The following is a 22,978-nucleotide window of genomic DNA, read 5'->3' as shown; positions in this document are numbered from 1 at the left end:
CATTCCTGTTTGAGATGTATAAGAGAATAGAGCAGTGTACGTTAATACTTCAAGTTATTCTGTTACATATAAGATAGTTATTCTGTTACATATAAATTTTATATTTAATAAACCGCTATATGTTATTACTTTAACATATATATACAAAGTGTTCTGACTACAGGTGGCAGGAAATTGAAGGGGGTGATTCTTGAAGCCAAAATTAACGAAAATAAGAATAAAAAAATTATTTTTTCGGTTTCGTTTTTTAGTTATTGAGAATTAAAAATTAGCCGTAATATCTCTGCACGCGAGCAACCCTTTTTACATGTACGAAAGGAGGTCGGTCAAAATAGCGGGGCGCTCAGTGGTCCTCAAACCGAACGGCACATGAGCGGCAGCTCACCTTGTATAAGTTGTAGAGAAGAAGAACACAATATTCAAAGACGTAAACGAATTCGCGCGATCTTTTGCAGGAGAAACGGTAAATTGAACGCTCAACCTCCTTACTCGTGGAGATCCATACACAAAAATCGACACGTATCAACAGAAACAAATTTAAAGATACAATTCTCGGTGAATGTTTTGCCAAAGTCTTAAACGATAAAATCATTGCTCCGTTTATCTCAATTAAATGGATCAACATATTTGAAATATGAGACTTATTACACATGAGACTTAAGAATATATGTACATAAACGTCTAATCGTTTATTATATATCTGTTGAAAATTCGTTCTTCTTCAATTGGGAAACAAGTAAATACGCTGTTATGCGTTGCCGTGAGAAATTGAAAAGTATCGCAAGACATCGTGTAATGTGCTGTGCAAGGTATCATTCAAGATATCACGGAAAACCACGCAACACATCACACGAGATTTAAGCCTTCGCTTTAATATAGCTCAATAAGTATTGACTGACGACTTTGGCAAAATAATGAGGTTTATTTGTTGGAAAGCCATCGGTGAGTTACCGAGTCAGTAATATCCGCTTCTCGTCGATAAAGAGATTTAGGGGTTGGAGTTTCACTCCAACGTTTTTGACTCGATCCTTCTGGAGTGTATGAATCTCATTCGAGAAATGAATATTTTATAACATTGGTACTAACTTGTTATGAGCTAAAATTAATTCGTCGACGGCCAGATGTACATCTCGGTTTTGTCTCCATCACAGACACCAAACGACCACCCTTATTAATTTTATCCAGGAGGGATATCTTTTTAATAAAGTATGGTCGACGTTGTTCGTAACAGATCGTCCTTTTTTGTTTCGAGATCTGGCCCAACGGTGTTGGGATCCAGATCGCCCATTTTCTTCTATCTACTTAAGTCACTCGGGTCCGGTTTTCCAAATGGTCGGGCTCAGGAATTCCTTAGGCGTCTAACCTCGAGAGATTAGATCCGCTGGGTTGTCGGTGGTGGGCACACGACGCCAGTCGGCGATGTTGATTTTGGTTTGTATCTAAGGCATGCGATTTGCATCAAATTCCTGAACGTATATGTTAAGGACTTGATACACTGGAGCACGATGGTGGAGTCAGTCCAGTACACGATCCGAGATATTTATCGTTAATCATCTTTTTATAACGGAGATTACAGATGTGAGAAGCAATGCTCCGCTTAGTTCGAATCTTGGGATGGCCAGTGATTTTAGCGGCGCTACCTTTGATCGCGCTGTAAGTAGTTGAGTCTGGATATGTCCCTCAGAGTCGATGCTACACAGGTATACACATGCTCCGTATGCCCTCTCACTGGCGTCACAAAACCCCTATAATTCTATGTTAATAGCTGCCTTCTAGCCAAATCTGCTGGAAGGGATTCACCCCAATCGATTTTCAATGCCTACATTCGTTCAGGTAAAATCTTTGCTCTAACAATCACTGGCACGAGCAATCCTAGTGGATCATAGATTCTGGCACTCGCAGAACTAATCGTTTAGTAACGCAGGTGGTAGCTGTTTTTGTCCTTTTCGGATAGCCCTTGAAGTATGTCCTTGTCGTTGGAAGCCCATTCTCGGATGCTTAAACCGGCCGATCGGAGAAGTTCAGTAAGTTCTTGTCTGATCGATATTACCTCCTCCTTGAGGGCGTCATCGACATAGAAGTCTCGCTGTAAAACCGCTGGCGCTCGCGGAAATCGATGTCCCTCGTCGTCTGTCAACTGTTTTAGGCATCGGAGGGCTAGCTACGGGGCTGCTGATAGTCCGAATGTCACGGTGTTGAGTTGACTTCCCCGTTGGAATTACGCCATAGAATCAATTGATATTTCCTGTCTTCTGGGCGTACTAGGATTTGTTGAAACATCTTCCGAATATTTTATAACTTTGGACCTCTGTGAAGAGTGTCGTTCAGAGAAGTTTGATAATGTCGTTCGATTCCTTGATTACGGTAAATGATACCAATAATAATAATGGTTGCTCGAGGGATCCGTCGTGAGCTTCGTCATGTGACCTAAGTCTAAATATTCTCGAACCACCGCTTTCAAGTTGTTTGTCGCGTTGGAATCAGCAACGGACTCCGACGTCCCAAGTGAGAAAAGCCTCTCGTTGAATGGCAGGGCGACGATGTATCACTCTTCCTTGATGCGTTGGACATGGTCTCGGAGATATTCCTCACATTGTTGTTCCGCTTCCGAGAAATGTATTTGCCCGCATTTACGCGAGTACTTTTATCATTACATGTACACCAGTGTAGACTTCATCAACATCGATCCCGTTTTCAGCGGTTTTATCGCAGACATTCATTATTTTTGTTTAAATAACTATCAACAAGGACAATAAAAATTTAACTTAAGGTGTATGTTCAGTACGCATTACTGCTATATCGGTCGTTCTTTTGTCAGAAAATCCCAAGATTGCGGATTCTTTAAATTAGTGAACACTCGGCCACAGAATCGGAGTAAAATGGGAACGACTGATCCAGACGACTCGATCTACTAGTTGACGCCTCCACCACTTAGAAGTCGACTCGACGCTCGTTGTTAAAATTATAGTTTCTTTTTTAGATGCTACTTGGTAAGTGATTTTCCTCCATAATCAAACTGGCTCTCTGAGCATCTTTTGAGGATTCCCAGAAACTGCAAACTGTACCTGAAAATAAATACTTGCGTTTAACATTCGTCTTGTCCCGGAAATGGGGTAATTTGAATCTAGTCAAAAGGGTGGACATATCATTTGCGGGAAAATGCGTTAGAACATTGGTTTTCCGTTCTCGTTCTTTCGACTTTTGGGTGATGTTTTACTTCTTCGTTTTGGTAATAATTGTTAATTGAACATGGCAGTGGGGTGGATTAGAAATAACATGCTGTTTTTCGACAATGATCGCGTAGGTTGATTCTATGAATTTTAATCTGCGATTGAAAATTTCTTCCTTTTCAAGTGGTTTTCTTATTCGAAATTACTGTTTGCTATAATTTGTAATTGACGATATTAGAACATCGAGCAATTTTACGTATACATGATTTTTATTACAGAATCAAGTCTTATTTGATCTGAATATTTTCGTAATTTTGTATCTTATTTCCCTTTAATAGAATACGCAATTGACGGAAGTCGAATTGAAAGTTCAACAGTCTCTTCGAAAGATTTTTCCATCTCATATCGATATTTAAACAAATATCGAATCCACCAAAGATATTAAACGTCATGCCGATTAAACATCGTCTACCATCATGGAAGAGTCCTATTTTTAGAAGAAACTGTACATCAATTTCATCGTCTTTCGATTCAATAGGTATTCGTTGATGTTCGATACTTATGAAAATATAAAGAACAAATGACAGATTTTGGAATTGTAAGTCATGGTCCTTTTTTTAAAGAAGTATGTCAGTCATATTGACTGTGTTGTATTAATAATATAACTTTGAATTTCGAATATATTTTCACACGCGAAGGAAAATGTACACGAGAAAGCTAAGAAATCGGCACTGCCTATAACATCCTATAAGAAGAAAATATTTTGTCAGCAAATGTTACCACGAGATCGCCGACCAAGTCTTCTTCACCCAAGGAAGAAATATTGGACGTGAACATTCGGATAATGAAGTTCGTTCGAAAAATTTCCAAGACTTTTCCTAAAATGTCGCCTTCTAGAAAAAGCCACAACATAAACCTCGTTTTTCCATTCAGTCTGAAGATTGAGTTTCCGAAAGACTGATTACATGTGCAATAACGACTATAATGATGACGGTAGTAGAGAGACGTTTGTTTTAAAGGAACGGCCATTTAACGTTGATAGGACTACTGAGGCTGAAGATTTAAGAAATGTCGATGTGATAACAGACAAAAGCAGAGAGAATAGACAAAGGAACAGCAGAGCTTTCGAGCTTCCCAAGCTTTGACGATTCTTTTAAAAACACTGGAAAAGCCAAACTTCGTCAAATATAGTGCCAAATCTACTTCGAAATCCTCTCAAACTTCCGAAGTTGTGACGACTCCTTGAAACACTCCAGATGTAAAGTCAAACTTCGTCAAATGTGATACCAGATATACTCTAAAATCCTCTCAAGCTTCCGAAGTTGTGACGACTCCTTGAAACACTCCAGATGTAAAGTCAAACTTCGTCAAATGTGATACCAGATATACTCTAAAATCCTCTCAAGCTTCCGAAGTTGTGACGACTTCTTTAAACACTCCAGATGTAAAGTCAAAATTCTTCAAACTTCGTGCCAATTCTACTCCAAAATTCTCTCAAGCCCAGCTATTTTCATCTGCTATGATCGAAAATAGTTCAAAAGGGAAGATTCTTTCACCCAGCATACCGGAGAAATCTTTGATTTTCGAAAACAAGTTAATGAATGTGTCGAACAAGTCTGAGAATATTCGAAGATCTAAGAAGATATCTCCGAATCTGCTGGAACGGGCGTTTATCTTCGAAAGCAGTTCAACGCACGACAGTTTCCAAGAATCGAGTAACCCCATAGACTTAGAGTTTCCGTCACGGAGTAAACAATTGAATCGCAAGAAGAAAATAGTTCGAGAGATCGTCCGAAACTTAGATCGTCCGTGCCATATCCAAGATGATAAGAAAGAGTGTTTTGTGAAGCAAATAGTGAACGCTTTAGAGAAGGGAGACATTTCTAGAATGAGAAGCCTATCATCAAGAAGTTCTATGAACGACGAAGACGGCCGCAGTGAATCAGAGAGAAAATCTTACGTCATATCAAACTCCCCAAGAATACGGACTACAGTCATTATGGTCGAAGATCGTCAGACATTCAAGTCTGAAGATTTCAAAGAAGACACGTTGGAAGTCAAAGAGAAAGATGCTGGAGATGATTCTGTTTGTTGGATACTTATACCTAAATGTACACTACCAAGAAGCAGTTCTCTATTGAGCATGTTGAAGTTGTCATCACTTCTAAAAAAAAAAACCTCTACACTATCCTTTCTATTTATGCAAGCGCTGAAGCCATCGACAACGTATAGACAAAAGACCTGGGACAAGGACCCGCCATAAACTATAGACAGGCGACGTTGGCTTCAGAGTTTTCAGTGTTACCTCATAACACTGCTAGTGTAACCCCAAATTCTTTTATCCTGACGTCACCTTAGGCGACCACTGCTAAATATTCTCCGGACAATTGATACCTCCACTCTAAATATTTTTAGGACAATTGATACCTCTAAATATCCTCCGGACGGTAACACTTCTAAATATCATCCGGTCAGTTAACACCTCGCCACTCTGATAAGGAACACCCAGGAACAATATCCCCTCCATCATTTTTAATTGTTCCTGCTTGGTATTTAGATTCCGAATAATGACGGCCGAGCCAGTCTGAATCATAAGCCGATACTGGAGCATTGTAATATTGGTACTCAAGAGCCTTCGACTCTTGAGAAATAAAGTTTTTATATACATCAGTACGAGAGTTATTTTTTACTTGACACTAGCGTAACTCAAATTGTATTCCTACTTATTATTACACTTCTCTGTTAAGTATATATTTTCTACCTTACAATTTATCCGCGTTTCTCTCTTTATACATTTAATAATATCAACAGTATCGTATCGCTTGAGTATTCTGTAAATATAAAATAATGATACTGTGGTATAATAAAATTAGATATAGTATATGTATATAATAAAATTTAGTGTGTATGTATATGTAATAATAGGTATATCGAATATTATAAAGACTGGAAAGATCGAAGTTACATTGAGAATATTCATATTATTGCCAAATTGTCAAATTGGTGGTAAATAATTTTCAAATTCATCGCAATTCAACTTTCGTCTATTTTCCTTCTCTTTTTTATTGCGAGCAAGTGATTGATCAAAATAATGCAATTTTATATTTGCCAATGATAGGAACGAAGTTTGAATATCGTAGGCATTCGGTGAAATTCAAATTTGCCTTCCTCTTTCAAGCCGAGCTCGAGTCTTAGAATAACGAACTATTTTAATTATGAATTTTCAATCGCTTCACGCATGTTATTTGCATACGAAACTGTATTTCCTATATCTATCTATAATATTGTCTAATATCGGAAAATGAAGAATTTCATTTTGATTGTTTTTTACCGATAAATTTAACTAGTTTTTTTTTTTTTTTGTAGAAAAGTTACATTGGAAGTGATGTTCTATCCATATTATTATCGAAATAATGCATCGATAGTATAGCAAATTAGTTTTATTTTACATTAAGGGGAGGATAAGGTTAATTCCTACAAAAATAAGGCACGTTTTTGTGAATTATTTGCGACGACACAGTTAAAATCTCCTTATTAAATCCAATAATACATTAAAGTATGACATTCGAAGAATATTGTATAAAATATTCACGGAGAAATATTAAAAAATATGACAATGGCAGCAATTATTCGGACGTGTCTCGGAAAAATGGTAGAATTGCTCATAACTTGGTGCTGGGTCATCTGAAATCAAAAAATCAAAGTTCATTCGTTAGGTAACAGTTTTCCCCAGTTAGCGCTGGGAGGGTTTTTTGAAATTTCAATTGTTCACTTTTTTGGAACACTTCGAAGGGAAAGTTAGCCGATTTTGCGAAAATTTGCGGCTAATTTTAAAAAAGTGAAAAATTGAAATTTCGGAAAACTCTCCCAGCGTTAACTGAGGAAAACTGTTACCTAACGAATGAACTTTGATTTTTAGATTTCAGATGACCCAGCACCAAGTTATGAGCAATTCTACCTTTTTTCCGAGACACGTCTGAATAATTGCTGCCATTGCCGTATTTTTTAATATTTCACCGTGAAAATTTTATGCAATATTCTTCGAATGTCATACTTTAGCGTACTACTGGTTTTAATAAAGAGATTTTAACTGTGTCGTCACAAATAATTCACAAAAACATGCCTTATGTTTGTACGAATTAACCTTAGCCCCCCCCCCCCCCCCCTTAAATATACTTTTCAGTGTGACTAGGTCAACGTGACTAGGTCAACGAAAATTTTATACAATATTCTTCGAATCTCATACTTTAACGTACTATTGTTTTTAATAAAGAGATTTTAACTGTGTCGTCACAAATAATTCACAAAAACATGCCTTATGTTTGTACGAATTAACCTTAGCCGCTCCTCCCCTTAAATATACTTTTCAGTGTGACTAGGTCAACGTGACTAGGTCAACGAAAATTTTATACAATATTCCTCGAATCTCATACTTTAACGTACTATTGTTTTTAATAAAGAGATTTTAACTGTGTCGTCACAAATAATTCACAAAAACATGCCTTATTTTTGTACGAATTAACCTTAGCCGCTCCTCCCCTTAAATATACTTTTCAGTGTAACTAGGTCAACGTGACTAGGTCAACGAAAATTTTATACAATATTCTTCGAATCTCATACTTTAACGTACTATTGTTTTTAATAAATTGATTTTAACTGTGTCGTCACAAATAATTCACAAAAACATCCTTTGTTTTGTACGAATTAACCTTAGCCCCCCTCCCCTTAAATATACTTTTCAGTGTGACTAGGTCAACGTGACTAGGTCAACGAAAATTTTATACAATATTCTTCGAATATCATACTATAATGTACTATTGGTTTTAATAAAAAAGATTTTAACTGTGTCGTCACATATAATTCACAAAAACATCCTTTGTTTTGTACGAATTAACCTTAGCCGCTCCTCCCCTTAAATATACTTTTCAGTGTAACTAGGTCAACGTGACTAGGTCAACGAAAATTTTATACAATATTCTTCGAATCTCATACTTTAACGTACTATTGTTTTTAATAAATTGATTTTAACTGTGTCGTCACAAATAATTCACAAAAACATGCCTTATTTTTGTACGAATTAACCTTAGCCCCCCCTCCCCTTAAATATACTTTTCAGTATGACTAGGTCAACGTGACTAGGTCAACGAAAATTTTATACAATATTCTTCGAATCTCATACTTTAACGTACTATTGTTTTTAATAAAGAGATTTTAACTGTGTCGTCACAAATAATTCACAAAAACATCCTTTGTTTTGTACGAATTAACCTTAGCCCCCCTCCCCTTAAATATACTTTTCAGTGTGACTAGGTCAACGTGACTAGGTCAACGAAAATTTTATACAATATTCTTCGAATCTCATACTTTAACGTACTATTGTTTTTAATAAAGAGATTTTAACTGTGTCGTCACAAATAATTCACAAAAACATGCCTTATTTTTGTACGAATTAACCTTAGCCCCCCCACCCCTTAAATATACTTTTCAGTATGACTAGGTCAACGTGACTAGGTCAACGAAAATTTTATACAATATTCTTCGAATGTCATACTATAATGTACTATTGGTTTTAATAAAAAAGATTTTAACTGTGTCGTCACAAATAATTCACAAAAACATCCTTTGTTTTGTACGAATTAACCTTAGCCCCCCTCCCCTTAAATATACTTTTCAGTGTGACTAGGTCAACGTGACTAGGTCAACGAAAATTTTATACAATATTCTTCGAATATCATACTATAATGTACTATTGGTTTTAATAAAAAAGATTTTAACTGTGTCGTCACATATAATTCACAAAAACATCCTTTGTTTTGTACGAATTAACCTTAGCCGCTCCTCCCCTTAAATATACTTTTCAGTGTAACTAGGTCAACGTGACTAGGTCAACGAAAATTTTATACAATATTCTTCGAATCTCATACTTTAACGTACTATTGTTTTTAAAAAATTGATTTTAACTGTGTCGTCACAAATAATTCACAAAAACATGCCTTATTTTTGTACGAATTAACCTTAGCCCCCCCTCCCCTTAAATATACTTTTCAGTATGACTAGGTCAACGTGACTAGGTCAACGAAAATTTTATACAATATTCTTCGAATCTCATACTTTAACGTACTATTGTTTTTAATAAAGAGATTTTAACTGTGTCGTCACAAATAATTCACAAAAACATCCTTTGTTTTGTACGAATTAACCTTAGCCCCCCTCCCCTTAAATATACTTTTCAGTGTGACTAGGTCAACGTGACTAGGTCAACGAAAATTTTATACAATATTCTTCGAATCTCATACTTTAACGTACTATTGTTTTTAATAAAGAGATTTTAACTGTGTCGTCACAAATAATTCACAAAAACATGCCTTATTTTTGTACGAATTAACCTTAGCCCCCCCACCCCTTAAATATACTTTTCAGTATGACTAGGTCAACGTGACTAGGTCAACGAAAATTTTATACAATATTCTTCGAATGTCATACTATAATGTACTATTGGTTTTAATAAAAAAGATTTTAACTGTGTCGTCACAAATAATTCACAAAAACATCCTTTGTTTTGTACGAATTAACCTTAGCCCCCCTCCCCTTAAATATACTTTCCAGTGTGACTAGGTCAACGTGACTAGGTCAACGAAAATTTTATACAATATTCTTCGAATCTCATACTTTAACGTACTATTGTTTTTAATAAAGAGATTTTAACTGTGTCGTCACAAATAATTCACAAAAACATGCCTTATTTTTGTACGAATTAACCTTAGCCGTCCCTCCCCTTAAATATACTTTTCAGTGTGACTAGGTCAACGTGACTATGTCAACGAAAATTTTATACAATATTCTTCGAATATCATACTTTAATGTACTATTGATTTTAATAAAAAGATTTTAACTGTGTCGTCACAAATAATTCACAAAAACATCCTTTATTTTTGTACGAATTAACCTTAGCCGCTCCTCCCCTTAAATATACTTTTCAGTGTGACTAGGTCAACGAAAATTTTATACAATATTCTTCGAATGTCATACTTTAGTGTACTATTGGTTTTAATAAAGAGATTTTAACTGTGTCGTCACAAATAATTCACAAAAACATGCCTTATGTTTGTACGAATTAACCTTAGCCGCTCCTCCCCTTAAATGTACTTTTCAGTGTGACTAGGTCAACGTGACTAGGTCAACGAAAATTTTATACAATATTCTTCGAATATCATACTATAATGTACTATTGGTTTTAATAAAGACATTTCAACTGTGTCGTCACAAATAACTCACAAAGACATCCTTTATTTTATACGAATTAACCTTAGCCCCCCTCCCCTTAAATATACTTTTCAGTGTGACTAGGTCAACGTGACTAGGTCAACGAAAATTTTATACAATTCTTCGAATGTCATACTATAATGTACTATTGGTTTTAATAAAAAAGATTTTAACTGTGTCGTCACAAATAATTCACAGAAACATCCTTTGTTTTGTACGAATTAGCCCCCCTCCCCTAAAATATACTTTTCAGTGTGACTAGGTCAACGTGACTAGGTCAACGAAAATTTTATACAATATTCTTCGAATATCATACTATAATGTACTATTAGTTTTAATAAAGACATTTCAACTGTGTCGTCACAAATAACTCACAAAGACATCCTTTATTTTATACGAATTAACCTTAGCCCCCCCTCCCCTTAAATATACTTTTCAGTGTGACTAGGTCAACGTGACTAGGTCAACGAAAATTTTATACAATATTCTTCGAATGTCATACTATAATGTACTATTGGTTTTAATAAAAAAGATTTTAACTGTGTCGTCACAAATAATTCACAGAAACATCCTTTGTTTTGTACGAATTAGCCCCCCACCCCTAAAATATACTTTTCAGTGTGACTAGGTCAACGTGACTAGGTCAACGAAAATTATATACAATATTCTTCGAATATCATACTATAATGTACTATTGGTTTTAATAAAGACATTTCAACTGTGTCGTCACAAATAACTCACAAAGACATCCTTTATTTTATACGAATTAACCTTAGCCCCCCTCCCCTTAAATATACTTTTCAGTGTGACTAGGTCAACGTGACTAGGTCAACGAAAATTTTATACAATATTCTTCGAATCTCATACTATAATGTACTATTGGTTTTAATAAAAAAGATATTAACTGTGTCGTCACAAATAATTCACCCAAACATGCCTTATTTTTGTACGAATTAACCTTAGCCGCTCTTCCCCTTAAATATACTTTTCAGTGTGACTAGGTCAACGTGACTAGGTCAACGAAAATTTTATACAATATTCTTCGAATGTCATACTATAATGTACTATTGGTTTTAATAAAAAAGATATTAACTGTGTCGTCACAGATAATTCACAAATACATCCTTTGTTTTGTACGAATTAACCTTAGCCCCCCTCCCCTTAAATATACTTTTCAGTGTGACTAGGTCAACGTGACTAGGTCAACGAAAATTTTATACAATATTCTTCGAATCTCATACTATAATGTACTATTGATTTTAATAAAAAGATTTTAACTGTGTCGTCACAAATAATTCACAAAAACATCCATTATTTTGTACGAATTAACCTTAGCCCCCCCACCCTTAAATATACTTTTCAGTGTGACTAGGTCAACGTGACTAGGTCAACGAAAATTTTATACAATATTCTTCGAATGTCATACTATAATGTACTATTGGTTTTAATAAAAAAGATTTTAACTGTGTCGTCACAAATAATTCACAGAAACATCCTTTGTTTTGTACGAATTAGCCCCCCTCCCCTAAAATATACTTTTCAGTGTGACTAGGTCAACGTGACTAGGTCAACGAAAATTTTATACAATATTCTTCGAATATCATACTATAATGTACTATTGGTTTTAATAAAGACATTTCAACTGTGTCGTCACAAATAACTCACAAAGACATCCTTTATTTTATACGAATTAACCTTAGCCCCCCTCCCCTTAAATATACTTTTCAGTGTGACTAGGTCAACGTGACTAGGTCAACGAAAATTTTATACAATATTCTTCGAATATCATACTATAATGTACTATTGGTTTTAATAAAAAAGATTTTAACTGTGTCGTCACAGATAATTCACAAAAACATCCTTTGTTTTGTACGAATTAACCTTAGCCCCCCTCCCCATAAATATACTTTTCAGTGTGACTAGGTCAACGTGACTAGGTCAAGGAAAATTTTATACAATATTCTTCGAATGTCATACTATAATGTACTATTGGTTTTAATAAAAAAGATTTTAACTGTGTCGTCACAGATAATTCACAAAAACATCCTTTGTTTTGTACGAATTAACCTTAGCCCCCCTCCCCATAAATATACTTTTCAGTGTGACTAGGTCAACGTGACTAGGTCAACGAAAATTTTATACAATATTCTTCGAATCTCATACTATAATGTACTATTGGTTTTAATAAAGACATTTCAACTGTGTCGTCACAAATAACTCACAAAGACATCCTTTATTTTATACGAATTAACCTTAGCCCCCCTCCCCTTAAATATACTTTTCAGTGTGACTAGGTCAACGTGACTAGGTCAACGAAAATTTTATACAATATTCTTCGAATCTCATACTTTAACGTACTATTGTTTTTAATAAAGAGATTTTAACTGTGTCGTCACAAATAATTCACAAAAACATGCCTTATGTTTGTACGAATTAACCTTAGCCGCTCCTCCCCTTAAATATACTTTTCAGTGTAACTAGGTCAACGTGACTAGGTCAACGAAAATTTTATACAATATTCTTCGAATATCATACTATAATGTACTATTAGTTTTAATAAATATATTTCAACTGTGTCGTCACAAATAACTCACAAAGACATCCTTTATTTTATACGAATTAACCTTAGCCCCCCCTCCCCTTAAATATACTTTTCAGTGTGACTAGGTCAACGTGACTAGGTCAACGAAAATTTTATACAATATTCTTCGAATGTCATACTATAATGTACTATTGGTTTTAATAAAAAAGATTTTAACTGTGTCGTCACAAATAATTCACAGAAACATCCTTTGTTTTGTACGAATTAGCCCCCCTCCCCTAAAATATACTTTTCAGTGTGACTAGGTCAACGTGACTAGGTCAACGAAAATTTTATACAATATTCTTCGAATATCATACTATAATGTACTATTGGTTTTAATAAAAAAGATTTTAACTGTGTCGTCACAGATAATTCACAAAAACATCCTTTGTTTTGTACGAATTAACCTTAGCCCCCCTCCCCTTAAATATACTTTTCAGTGTGACTAGGTCAACGTGACTAGGTCAACGAAAATTTTATACAATATTCTTCGAATATCATACTATAATGTACTATTAGTTTTAATAAAGACATTTCAACTGTGTCGTCACAAATAACTCACAAAGACATCCTTTATTTTATACGAATTAACCTTAGCCCCCCTCCCCTTAAATATACTTTTCAGTGTGACTAGGTCAACGTGACTAGGTCAACGAAAATTTTATACAATATTCTTCGAATCTCATACTTTAACGTACTATTGTTTTTAATAAATTGATTTTAACTGTGTCGTCACAAATAATTCACAAAAACATGCCTTATTTTTGTACGAATTAACCTTAGCCCCCCCTCCCCTTAAATATACTTTTCAGTATGACTAGGTCAACGTGACTAGGTCAACGAAAATTTTATACAATATTCTTCGAATCTCATACTTTAACGTACTATTGTTTTTAATAAAGAGATTTTAACTGTGTCGTCACAAATAATTCACAAAAACATCCTTTGTTTTGTACGAATTAACCTTAGCCCCCCTCCCCTTAAATATACTTTTCAGTGTGACTAGGTCAACGTGACTAGGTCAACGAAAATTTTATACAATATTCTTCGAATCTCATACTTTAACGTACTATTGTTTTTAATAAAGAGATTTTAACTGTGTCGTCACAAATAATTCACAAAAACATGCCTTATTTTTGTACGAATTAACCTTAGCCCCCCCTCCCCTTAAATATACTTTTCAGTATGACTAGGTCAACGTGACTAGGTCAACGAAAATTTTATACAATATTCTTCGAATGTCATACTATAATGTACTATTGGTTTTAATAAAAAAGATTTTAACTGTGTCGTCACAAATAATTCACAAAAACATCCTTTGTTTTGTACGAATTAACCTTAGCCCCCCTCCCCTTAAATATACTTTCCAGTGTGACTAGGTCAACGTGACTAGGTCAACGAAAATTTTATACAATATTCTTCGAATCTCATACTTTAACGTACTATTGTTTTTAATAAAGAGATTTTAACTGTGTCGTCACAAATAATTCACAAAAACATGCCTTATTTTTGTACGAATTAACCTTAGCCCCCCCTCCCCTTAAATATACTTTTCAGTATGACTAGGTCAACGTGACTAGGTCAACGAAAATTTTATACAATATTCTTCGAATGTCATACTATAATGTACTATTGGTTTTAATAAAAAAGATTTTAACTGTGTCGTCACAAATAATTCACAAAAACATCCTTTGTTTTGTACGAATTAACCTTAGCCCCCCTCCCCTTAAATATACTTTCCAGTGTGACTAGGTCAACGTGACTAGGTCAACGAAAATTTTATACAATATTCTTCGAATCTCATACTTTAACGTACTATTGTTTTTAATAAAGAGATTTTAACTGTGTCGTCACAAATAATTCACAAAAACATGCCTTATTTTTGTACGAATTAACCTTAGCCGCTCCTCCCCTTAAATATACTTTTCAGTGTGACTAGGTCAACGTGACTAGGTCAACGAAAATTTTATACAATATTCTTCGAATATCGTACTATAATGTACTATTGGTTTTAATAAAGACATTTCAACTGTGTCGTCACAAATAACTCACAAAGACATCCTTTATTTTATACGAATTAACCTTAGCCGTCCCTCCCCTTAAATATACTTTTCAGTGTGACTAGGTCAACGTGACCATGTCAACGAAAATTTTATACAATATTCTTCGAATATCATACTTTAATGTACTATTGATTTTAATAAAAAGATTTTAACTGTGTTGTCACAAATAATTCACAAAAACATCCTTTATTTTTGTACGAATTAACCTTAGCCGCTCCTCCCCTTAAATATACTTTTCAGTGTGACTAGGTCAACGAAAATTTTATACAATATTCTTCGAATGTCATACTTTAGTGTACTATTGGTTTTAATAAAGAGATTTTAACTGTGTCGTCACAAATAATTCACAAAAACATCCATTATTTTGTACGAATTAACCTTAGCCCCCCTCCCCTTAAATATACTTTTCAATGTGACTAGGTCAACGTGAAGACACAGTTGTGATGTTCAATGCTGTAAACTATGCGCAACATAAGCGTGTACAATGTACGTGTTTGATGGAACATAGTATTGTTCATTACATATACAATTTATTCATGTGTTCAATGAAAAATCTTTTCTCTGGTGATTCGAACAAATGCCAGAATACTCTGCGATAGTCACTGTATCTCTATATAGAAATAAACTGTCTTCCGTTTTAATTATAAAACACAAATGATGGATAATTGTACCGCACGTGGTGTAAGAAATCGTACGTATTACACACTAAATGTCATATTTTTGATATTTCAAATAAGTTAAACAGGTAAGTTTCAAATAAGTAAGCTTATGTAAATTGAATATGACGAAAAAGATACAAATACCACAATATGAACTCGTAATAATAAATTACTTTAAATAATTATTGCAAACAAAAAGGAGGACTTCAGTAAAAAGAAATCGTAATAATAAATTATTACTTTAAATAATTATTACAAGCAAAAAGGAAGACTTAAATAAAGAAAAAAAAAAAAAAGAAAAACGAAAATTTTCCTAAAAGAGAAGTGTATCAGAATTTCTAGTACATGAAGAAAATGTGTTTTCGACCAATCGCGAGAAAACACGTCAGCGGAAGTCGTAAGTTCCCGTTACGATTATAATAATGCACGCCGCGAATAGATCGATTTCCGTCGAGATAATAGGGGCGGTTGAGGTGGTATAACGCTGCGATTCGGAGTTATAAACTATATATTATCAACAAATAGATACAATGAACTTACGTCGTTGCTTATGATGTACATCGCAGACGATGATTTGGCGTATGAAGATGCGATATACGTGCACAACATCCTTCGGTGGTAGAGCAAGCCCCTTAAAGTTGAGTTTCTTGTTGTAGTTCTTGTTGTAGTTGAAAAGTAGCAATAGAGAAGACTGACGTTCAGCTCTTATGCAGTTACGGAGGAAAGCTCGGTGTGGGTGTGTTTTCTTGAACGAAGAAAGCGGATTCGTTGCTCACACTTTTCGTTAGTAAGGTGGGGGTAACGATGCGCGATGCCTATTGGTTCTAGTCATGTTAATAAGTAGTGAGAGGGGAAGGAAACTTTCTACTAACTTTGCTAGGTGATGTCGTTGTTTACGGGAAAAACCGGATTTTCCGTTAGATAAATTTCCGCTTCTTCCGTTAGGTCACTACCCGTTGTCTCCGTAATTTCTAAGAGCGTCTAATAAATCTAAGGACCTTTCTAATAACCTGCTTTAAACCGGAGAACTTTCTAGGCTTACAAAGTCCTTCAGGACAAAAGGATTAACTTGAAATATGTGTTAAAATAATGACGTTAAAAATTAAAATTTTATGCCGGGGCCTTAGGTTTATTGAGGGTCTGTCTAATGGTGCTTGGGCCTTTTGACGGTCAGACATTGAAGGATTATCTTATGCGACATAACACACCCCACAACCGAAATTCATTGTTTATTGTGGATATTACATATATGTAATACCAATCTTCTTGGAGAATAAACGTTAAAAAAAAAAAAAAGAAAAAAAAAAAGAAAAAAAAAGAAAACAACGTGGGAAACAAAGATGTGTCGCAGGTTCCGTGTCCCGTCTATTCTGTACCTCGTCTGCAATCTTTTAGGTAGTTTCTCAATCTTAATCGAGTAGTTCCGATATTTCCATATCGGTTTTTCATATTTATGCTACTTCTGTGCTAAGGAATATCGTCATTCTCGTGTATTAACGTTTTAATTATAAAATACAAATGATGGATAATTGTACTGCACGTGGTGTAAAAAATGGTACGTATTACACACTAAATATCATATTTGTGATATTTCAAATAAGTTTTGATATTCTTATATCATTTGTATCATTAAGCATACTTAAGCTTATGTAAATTGAATGTGACGAAAAAGATACAAATACCACAATATGAATTCGTAATAATAAATTATTATTTTAAATAATTATTACAAACAAAAAGAAAAACTACAACAAAAAGCAAACGTTCCAAAAAGAGAAGTGTATCAGAATTTATAGTACATGAAGAAAGTATTAAATATTTATACGATATATCTTCATGTTGTACCAAGTTATAAAAGTTATACAAATTTGAAAGATTTAAAGGAAGATGAAATATACAGTTCCTTAGAAAACGACTTATTGGCTGCAGTACGGACACGAACCAAAATCATACTGGAGGCCTCTGGTGATGTTTCGAGTAATCGGGGCCTTATCTTGATCGGCAGAGCCGTGAAGATGACAATTTCTATAAAAAATCCTTAATCTTAAATTCAGGCACATGGCGTTGAAATATTTCCCAGTCGCGCAGCCTCCTAGAGTCTCTGGATTATGAACGCGCTATGATCCGGTGAGAACAGCGAGCAAGACCGGGAGGACCTTCGCCCAGAGGTAGCCGCGGTCGACACAGAAGCAACCTCCTCTTAGAGCATTTCGAGGAAACAAGAAGCTATCCCGTCAGCGGTGGCGCTAACGCTCAAGGAGCAGTCGAATGAAACATACGCGGAGGTTGAGGCGAAGTCCAGAAATAAAAACAGAGATAAGGCATCCGCGTACGCCCGACGGCACTGACTCAGGTACTGGATTTCGTCTCGCTGGCAGCGACGCGAAAGCTGTTGTAGGGTGACAGATTCCCTGTAAGATCGTCGTCGGTAAAAATCCAAACCATTGCACGGAAATAATAATATAATGCAGCGTTTCAGGTGCCTCGAAGTAGTTGTGTCATCTCGCCGATGAACCGAGGACATGTATGTTCTGCCTTCGCCCCGAAATATCCTTTTTGCGAGGTGCTTGGGGCGCCTACGCCCCGTCGGATGAGATGCTCGGCGTGTGCCCTCCCCAGGACGAAGACGAGAAGGCTGGCTCGCCGATATACGTGTACGATATTTATTATAGAACATATGATAAAAAATAGTGTTGTTATTGATTATGAAAATTCTATTGTATCTATATAATGTAGTATTGAGGAATAATCATAAGAAAAGAACTCTCTAGGAGTACGAATTACAATGTACATAGGAAGTGGAAATGTAAACAGGCCAGAAGGGACGTGAAATTCCATCGATGTGTCCGCGGCCTGTAAGAAAAGTAATTACTTGGAAACGACGTACGTGAACATCGATGGTCATGAACGGCTACGGAACACGTGTGTGTGGTGGGGGTATAAAAACTGATGATAAGCGGATGGTAGAGAAAGTCACGAGTCGTGAGGAGTTATTTGCGAGAAGTGAGTTGTCACTCAGTGGTTGACTAATTGTGACCAATTTAGTTATTTTATTTGCATTACATTATTACTTCGAAAAATAGCTCTAGGTTAAAAAATTATAGTTTGCCGTTGCAATCATTATAAATAAATCTATCGAATAAATAATCTTTAATAAGGTATCATGTTCAAAAATTTTAAAAGTTATCACTATATTTTTTCAAGTTTAACCTACGATATATTAAATTCTACGTTTAATTCTGTTCTAGGATGAACAACTATGGTAGAGTCGCATATTCATATTGCAATTGTATTCTTCACAATTTCATAGTAAAATTTAACTTTAATTCCAAACACAATTTTTTTTTTTTTTTTATTTATTTATTTAAATTCACTATTTGTCCAATTTGGACATTTGGTGGAATTTTTTAGCGGTTACATTAGCATGTTGGTGGCTACCCCCAGCGGGGTATCATCCTCGTGTTTGTTAGGTTATGTCCTTTATAAGGTCTGCTGGGTGCTTCCTTTTTAGTCTTCTGTCCATATTTGTGATTTTGTATGTTTCCGCAGCTAGCCGGTTTATGTGTGTTGCTATTCTTGATTTGTATTTCTCGGAGTATCTGCTGATTTCTTCCTTGACCGTTGGCATTCCCAGGTCCCTTCGTATATCTTCGTTTCTGACGTACCAAGGTCCGTTTACTATTGTTCTGAGGATTTTAGCCTGTATTACCTCTATTTTGTTTATATGGCTCATTGCTGCCGTCCCCCATAGTGGTATTCCGTACGTCCAGATTGGTTTTATGATCGTTTTATATATTTTTACTTTATTTTCTGTGCTTAGTTTGGATTTTCGGTTTGTTAGCCAATACATTTGTCTCCTTGTTTTCTGTATTTTTTCTACTATTGATTTGATGTGTAGTTTCCAGGTAAGTTTTTGATCTAAGTGGAGTCCTAGGTATTTGACATGCTTTGTTTGCGTTATATGCGTACCGTTCAATAGGATGTTTGGTGGTATCTTTTTCCGTAGCGTGAATGTAATATGGTTGCATTTATTGGGGTTTGCTTTTAATTGTTTTTCTTGTAGCCAATTTTCTATTTTTACGATATGTTCTTGTAGTATTTTGACTGCCGTTTCTGGGTTAGTATGCCTGACTAGTATAGCTGTGTCGTCCGCGAATGTCAATACTGTGCTGTTGGTAGTTGTTGGTATGTTCGCCGTGTATAATGTGTATAGTATTGGGCCTAGGACGCTTCCTTGTGGTACCCCGGCCTTGATGTCTTTAACTTGAGAGTGTGTGTCCTTGATTTTTATTACGAAGGTTCTGCTGCTTAGGTAGGATTTTATTAAGCGGTGTATTTGCTCCGGGAATTGTTTCCTAATTGTTTGTAGTAGACTTTCATGGTTAATTTTATCGAATGCTTTCTCTATGTCTATAAAGAGGGCTGTGCAGTATTCCTTGTTTTCTAGTGCTACTATTATTTCGTTTATAAGCCTGTGCATTTGCTCTATCGTGGAGTGTTCCAAACACAATGTTGAGATTTTTCATCGAATACTTATTAGATTCTAAATATTGTTATTTCACTATATCTATATATTCTACTATATCAGTACTTTATTAATTTTAAATTGGATTTTATCATCGAATAAAGATTAATATGTATGAGAAATAAACTTATTTTTTCATAATTTTTGTTTCAATTATTGGCAAATCTTTACCATTTTATTTCACATTCTCTCTTTCGTTCTCTAAATCCACGTGAATATTGTTAAAACGAGTAACGTAGATGGATTGCACATACAATAATGCTACGATACTTGCCGGTCACGATGGTCTTCCTAATTACATGAAAGTCATCGCTCACTGATGGAGGAGTTTCGCTCAAGAGGCCCTGGTCTTAATGTTCTCTTTAACATAGCGCGAAACTCGATAGCTGAGTACTGTAAGATAAGACAATGTTAATATTATTTTTAATATTTGTCGAGTAAAAGTTTTGTCAATGTTACAACGAGCTTTTTCTAATTAAAATAGAATTAGATATAATATGAAGCATAGTTGCTCATTTAATTACGTCAGTGTGTATCTTTTTCGTCCATTACATATGCATATACATGTGATTTATATCGTGTTCGATCTTATGTTAATTGAAAAAACTTTACAAGTGCGTTGATAAAAATTTAATTGAAAAAAGGAATTCTTATTATTTAATTAGTATTCTCTTTGTAAGCACTTAAATGTGGATCAATTTACGCTCTAACCGATACATGTACGATATATAATATATAGGTAGATATAGTAATATAATATAATAATATAGTATAGTATAGTAATATAGTAATATAATATAGAACGATAGAGTTGAAAAATACGTGTTGGTGGGGCGTGCCGCTTCCAGCTCAACACTTAGCTCGTATTTCTTCCAAGTAAAATCTCAGCTTCTTATTGTATATACGACCGTAATCGTGATCGCGATCATTCGATTGTCTGTACCACCACTGCCACTCTATTCTCGTGGTTATGTCACATGGCATGAAAGTTCCATTTTTGCATGAAATAACAAAAATTCCGACAGAGCTAAATTTTGGTAGAGACCTTTTGGCACTTTATTTCTACACCAGTAGAAATAAAGTGCCAAAAGTCCCCATCGATTCCATGGGTGCTAAAAAAAAAAAAAGTTATTCAAGGTCAAAGTAAAAATTTTCGGATTTTTTGAATTTTTCTTGAAAACGATGAGTTTTATCGAAAATATAGCCCGGACAAAAATTGTAGATCATAAAATTATCTACAAAAACGTTCCTAGTACTTTTTTTCCTAAGAATCACCATTCCTAAGATATCGCCATTCTAATAGTTGAAGGAGTTACATTCTACATGATGATTGCCAGTTTACATTGGATGAACTAGAGGATGTTAGTAAAAATGTAGCTTTAGATAACAGAACTATAAAAATACGATTGAAAGTAAAATATGGTAGTAGAATTATGATTACAGAAAAGCCGGGAAAATTAACATTTATTTGTTTCTTCGACAATTACCAAGACATTTTAAGTCAAGCTTGGTCTGATAAAAAAACTGGAATGAAAAAGAAGGACGGTTAAGAATTTTGAAAGCCGCGGCAGCAATTATTCGTGACGATATTCAATCTTGTGTGTTTGATAATATTATATACCCCCCACCGAGTAGAATGTTCGAGAATATAAACACCGATATCCCGGATTCATTGTCATATTTTTTGGAACGAGTCATTAGTTATCGACGACGAGTCATTAGTCACAAGTTAGTTTGTACAAATATTAGCCATAAAACTACGTCATAACAGATCGTGGAATAGGCTTATTGGGGAAACCACGTTAAAAAAAAAGCACCAAGTAACCTATAGATGGTGTGAAAATGTGTGCATATCACGTAAAATGTAACTCCACCAACTTTTAGAATGGCGATATCTTAAAACTTATCGTTTTCAAGAAAAATTTAAAAAATCCGAAAATTTTGGTTTTTATTTCTATTGGTGTACCCAAGATCTCTACCAAAATTTATCTCTGTCGGAATTTTTGTTATTTGAAATGTCTATTTTGACCGGACTAATGTTTACTCTCTTATCTCATTGCAGAGACTATAGATAAGATAGAATTTCGTTTTCATTCTATCATATCTCTCCTACCATCGCACGCATTGTCGCTATGGTGATAAAAATCGACGGGAACTATATCGAACCCAAGTAACATAGAAGGATGACTCGACAGCATTGGCGTAGCCTGCTAAATAAAGTGTCATTTATTACTAAACTAAATAATTTCTTTACTTTATATATAATAGTATGTACACAGTTTGTCCCGAAGATAGGCGAGCTTTTTAAAAATAATAATGCAGAGGCATCGTTTCTAAGAAAATGTTTTATTTTATGCAAAACACATTTCTCCTGTCGCGATACACGTCCTATTTGCATGCCCACTAATGCGTCAAGATGTGTGTGTGATGCGTGTGTGAAATTGCGTGAAGCGATTATATTTTAAAGTGACAACGAATACGGGAAAAAACGAAAATCATGGCCTATAGAATAGATATAAACTAGGTATGGAAGGAAATACGCTGCCAGTAAGAATAGTTGTAACGGTGTTCTTTGTGTCATGAGAGGATTTCAAGTCAATCCCCATTGAGAAAAAAGAAGCAATGCAAAAAAAGAATAAAAAATTAAATTTGTAAACGTTTTAGACACACATTTATTATGATAAATGAATTATTATTATAAGAGCGATGATTTT

The 22,978-nt window shown here is 34.8% G+C and overlaps 1 long non-coding RNA gene across 1 annotated transcript; it reads left to right on the top strand.

The window, feature by feature from the left end:
• Positions 1–7,341: 7,341 nt before the first annotated feature.
• On the top strand, positions 7,342–10,380 carry LOC126926183 (uncharacterized). The gene is made up of 2 exons (XR_007714423.1): positions 7,342–7,549; positions 9,973–10,380. It is a non-coding gene; the product is annotated as an uncharacterized LOC126926183 (long non-coding RNA).
• Positions 10,381–22,978: the final 12,598 nt, after the last annotated feature.

The sequence above is a fragment of the Bombus affinis genome, chromosome 17, assembly GCF_024516045.1.
Source record: "Bombus affinis isolate iyBomAffi1 chromosome 17, iyBomAffi1.2, whole genome shotgun sequence".
NCBI classification, from domain to species: Eukaryota; Metazoa; Arthropoda; class Insecta; order Hymenoptera; family Apidae; genus Bombus; species Bombus affinis.
Note: the sequence above shows the minus strand (reverse complement) of the source record. Positions and strands in the feature narration are given on the sequence as shown.